Below are 5,183 nucleotides of genomic sequence, written 5' to 3' on the forward strand. Positions count from 1 at the left end.
CAGCCCTCTGCTCACACAGAGAAGATTTCTCCATAACATATTACCCTGTCTCCCAGTGCCGGCGCTTCTTCACTCACCTCAGGCTAACACCTACTGCTTGGAGAAATAAATAAATAAATGAATGAGCCTAATAAAACCTCTGGTTAGCACCAGTGCTGCCTGGTCCTGTCGCTGCAGCCCTCGGCACGCCCTGCTCCGAGTGCTGTCCTGGGTTTAATGCTTCTGGAAGTCACCGTGCTCAAGGTGATGTGAGGACAAGGGGGAAAATGTGCCTGATTATCCTCCTGCCATCCCCCCCTGGCTGGAACGCTGCCTTCCCACCTTCCCCCTTCATCTCTGGGATCAGATTCTTGTCCATTTAAATGCAGAATATGTCCCTGTGCTGAGCTGGAATGCCAAATCTGAGGCAACTGAGAACGTGGGGGAGCTTCAGCCGTAGCTGAGTTTGGGTCTTCACCCACAAGACTTGTAATGCTCAAAATGCATGTTAGGATTCACTCTTGCTCCGTATCATTGATAAAACTGCTTCCAGCTGCTCCCAGAAGTCTTCCCCCCTTTCCAGGTCTTACTGCTGGTGGCCTGAGCCACTCCACCGTCGGACTGTGACTTGGGAAGGTTTGTTGCTGGGAGGGTGACAGCCCCGCTGAGGCGTGCTTAGTCTTCTCTGCTCCACATTAAGCTCTCGCCTGCTCAGGGTTGGACGTGGCTCCTGTGGAGCAACGAGGACTTGTGTGGGCTCAGTCCTGAGCTCTCAGCGATGCTCCAGGGAGGAGCGAGTGAGCCCCGGCACAAAGGGAATGAGGGTGTTACCGAGTCGGTGGCAGCTCAGGGGCCTTTTTCATGCAGTCCCACACCGTGGGGGGCTTCAAAGGCCCTTTCCCTTCCCTTTGAGCTGCCTGTTCAAACGAGCCTCAGCCCTCAAAGAGAAACGCCGAGCAAAACTGTCGTAGTTCATCCATTCCCATTGAGTCCGGATGCAGTAAATTGGCCCCAGGTTGGCACAGGGGATCTGGGTGAATAAACGGAGCAGGTGGCCCCCCTGTCTGGTGGTGCACAGTCAGGAGATGCTTCTGAGAGAAACCAAAAAGCAGCAAATGTCAAATCGATGAAAGAAAAACCTCCCTTTTTTCTGCCTTCTCACAGAATGCGCTGCTACTCCTGAAGTTTCTCAGCCTGCTTTTTCCTTGGTCTTCGGCCTCAAATCCCTTGTCAGGAGCTACCTTTGAAACCAAAGAGTGGCTGTGGAAGGGTGGGAGGGAAGGACACTTTTTGGAGCCGACCTGGACAGCCTTGGAGAGTTTGGAGGAGCTCTGAATCATCCCTCTTCAGGGTGCTGGGCACCCTCTGGTTGGGGAGGGTCAGGAAGGGAGGTTGCCTTGGGAAGGGTAGCCCAGGAGTGCCATCTTCAGGATTGTCGCTACCTTTTTTCCTGAAGTTCTAACGAGCAGGTTGGGTGCTGCTACTGCAGTTTGAGCTCGCTGAAAATCCTCTGTGGCCAAGTTTTCTGTGTTTTACCCCAATTCTCCTCCCTGGCTCGTGTTGTGGCCGTGCATGCTCTGGGCAATGCCTCTTCAGTGACATTTCTTTGGGTATCATCGCGCTCGCTTGTCTGATTCCACATTTTCAAGGGTGTTTGGAGGAAATGTGGATGGTTCATTGACTGGTATTTGAAGGAAGCGGCAAATTTAATTAAAAAACATGAGGCAAAATTAGTAGTAAAGGAGACTGATTGCAAGGTTTGATGTAGGGCGGATTTAGGTACGGCAGAGGAGCACCGGGAGTGCTGGCTCCCTGTTCCATCCCGCCTCTCTGCCCTTGGGGAAAATAATAACAAGGAGAAGCAGAGGGAGGAAAAAAAAAAAAAAAGCTGGTTTTTATTGTTGTTTGTGATTTTTACATAAATTTTTCAGATTGCACAGCCTGTCTTGTCTTTTTTTTCCCCTGTCTGCTCTGTTTAATGCAAACGGCACCTTCCCGCTGATTGCAATCACACACTGATTGAGAGCAGCTCCTCTGCCTGGGCTGGGAGGGAAGGAGGGTGCTTTAACCCTTTCTCCCGCTTCCCTCTTCGCTGTCTCACTCCTTCCTTGCTTTCTCCCCTTGCTCGAGGACTCCAAACCCACTCCCCAAACCTCCTGCTTATACATGCGCCTGAGGTCCGCAGCGCTAATAGTAAATTTATTTTCATAAGTGAAAGCTTTGAAATAGATACCGACCTGCTGCTGCAGGGCATGGGCCCAGCTCCAGCTAATATGATTAGGAAGGAACTTGAACTTTTCCTGCGGAGGAATCCTTGCCTATCTGCCTGGTGCAGCTGGCTGCCCCGGGATGCCGGGAGCAGCGGTCGCGGGGGGCGGCGGAAGCCTCGGCTTGGTGGATCATTGTCTGTTCTGTCCCAGTTCTCGTCTCCTCCTCATCGGCTCCGCGCCGCGGCCGCTTCCCGTGGTGCATCAAACATCACCCGGCCCACAGGGCCCCTTTGCTCCTTGCGGGTGGATTGATGGGAAGCAGCCTCGCAGCTCACAGAATCATGGAATGGTTTGGGCTGGAAGGGATTTTAAAGCTCATCTTTTTCCATGTGATTTCTCCTTTCCATTTCTCCAAGTGCACAGGTTGCTCCAAGCCTCGTCCAACTTGGCCTAGAGCACTTCCAGGGATAGGGCATCCACAGCTTCTCATGCACGGGCTTTGCATGCTCCCAGGGACTGGGATCCAGGATCCAGGGATCCCTACAAAAAGAGCATCACAGAGTGCTCATTCCAGCAGTGGTTTGGCACAACTACTGCTGGAGCCGTCTGGGCTTTTTGCTAATTCCCATCTCGTGAAAACTCATAAAAGTTCTTAAATCTCCATAGTCCTTAATCCAGTGGACTCAAACACCTTTTCACGGTGGAGATGCCCAGGCTGTGGGAGTGGCCTGGGTGTTTGATGAGCGCAAATCTAGATTCCACGTGTTGCCTTGGGGCTCGGATCACAGCACAGATGCCCGGTGTGATGAGAATCCTCCCAAATACATCACTCCTGCAGGCAGCAGGGGTGCGGCGATCGCTCCCGTTGGCTGCAGATTGTCCGTGTCGGGTGGAGGAGCTGAGCAGCTGCGAGGCCGCGCTGCGCGGGGTTGAGAACTGCGCTTCTTCAGGGTTAACAGCTTCACACCCAGCGCTGCCACCTGGTTTTGACACGTCATGCCAAAATAGGAGCCAAAGCCACCCTGGCCCCCTTTTGCAGGGGCTGCGATGCTGCTCAGAGGGAGCTCAGGCAGGCCAGGAACGCGCATCCCAAAATTTGGCTATGCCAGGCCCCTCCCTTCCCTTCCCCTGTGATAAAGGTGTGCTCAGAGATAGGGAGGGGAGAGCTTTGCAGGCACGGCGATGCCTGCAGAGGTCGGGATCGAATGTGGTCCATGGGCTGATAAGTTACCTGAGAAGGGAATGACTTCAGGGATTGGATTGCGTTGCCCGACTCGGTTACGTCGAGATAACATCGTGGTTTAAGACATCGATCACTTCAAAGGAACCTGCAGAGGGATTTTAATGCCTCGCAAATTGCTTTTCCTTCTATTCAATTTACATTCACGATTGCACAGAGCATATTTAGGAGCTTTCCAAACTGCCACAAACAATGACAAATCTCTCCTGAAACGTTCTCTTGTTGCAGTAAATTTGACCTGACAAAAGAGAGGGAGAAACTTCAGTCTCCTTCAGTGCCATAAGGGTCTTCTAACCCTGGAGCGAGCTGGGATTTGGGCTCGCCTGCCCCAAGCCTTTGTGGGAAAGGCTTTGCTGTGATGCTGCAACATCCGAGGGCTGGGTCAGGATGCTCTGTGTGAGAGAAGTCACTGATCCTGAAATTACTTCCCTGTGGAAAGTCTTATTGATGGAGCTAGAGCTTCTGAAAGGGCTGCTGGTGTAGATTAAACAGTGTATATTCCTGGCAGATATACGCTGCCCTTGCCACAGGAGGCATGGTAAGGAAAGACAGGGATCACTTCTGCACCAGGAAAAAACCCTTCTTGCTTTAGCTGGGGCTGTGAGGTTGAGCCTTGGTCCCAGTGCCCATGGGAAGGACTGATTGCCATCCTGACTAGCATAAAAATGAGTGGATTGGGAAAGAAGCGAGGAGCTGGGAAAATAGGAATGTGCACCAGGAGCAGGCAGCATGGCTGGGGTTCGTAGAATAAGGTTTTCTCATCTAACAGGGAGTCTTTAGGCCTTCTTTTTCCGGGGACTCTTGCTATGGCAAGAGGCACAAGAGGTGCCTCTGGGTTGGGAAGTGTTTCTCTCTGTAAGGCAGGTTCAATATTCCCACCAGCCCTGTCATGGCCTCTCCACTTCTGCCCGGCCCACCATCCCACAGGAATTTTTGCTAATTGAAATGTAATCAATGCAGCAGTGATTGGTTTGCTGGTGAGAGAGGACCCCTTTGTCCCGCCGGAGGGACAGGCTGCCCTGATATCTGGGGGAACATAGGAGTCCACAGCCTCATCTGGGGATCCCAGCCATGCTCTTTTGGGATTCCCAAGCTGCTCCAGCATGGCTGGGTCTGATCCTCATGGTTTAGGAGATACAACGTGCCTTCAATATTTGCTCCTTATGCTCCCAGTGGCCTCTTTGCTCCCATTCCCGTGGGTTTGCCGTGGGTATCTTTCCGTGGCTGCTGATGGGGAGAGCGCTGGGAGAGGAGTGCAGATGCCAGGAGGAGGGAAGGATATTTTTGCCAGTCAGCATCCAGGACTCGCTTCTCTCCATGATCTGCTCTCCTGCTTCCCAAGCCATGGTCAGGCAAAGAACCCTCTTGCCTGTGTTTAATTTCATTAAAGATGTTAATTCTGGCCCTGCCTCTGCATATTTATGAGCCAGTGGTGTCCTTCCACTGCCGTGGACAGTCAGGATGAGCTGCCATCACAGCACACAGCGGGGGCACATCCCCAGAACGGGAGGGTGCCACGCTCAGCTCAACCTCATTCCCCTCCAGCTCGTACCTGCTGGTTCCTGGAGGCTTTAAAAGCCAGCGCAGAGCTGCGATGGGTTTGGCCCAAAACTCCCACTGGGTTTATCCAGCAGCATTTGTTGCCCCAAAGGACTTCTGCAAGTCCACGTGGCTCCTGCTTGCTTAGATGCACTTGGATGACCCCCAAAAGCACCCCCAAACTTTCACAATTAGTTTCCCAAATGGAAATCTAT

Source organism: Corvus brachyrhynchos, unplaced genomic scaffold, assembly GCF_000691975.1.
Source record: "Corvus brachyrhynchos isolate BGI_N302 unplaced genomic scaffold, ASM69197v1 scaffold46, whole genome shotgun sequence".
Classification (NCBI taxonomy): Eukaryota; Metazoa; Chordata; class Aves; order Passeriformes; family Corvidae; genus Corvus; species Corvus brachyrhynchos.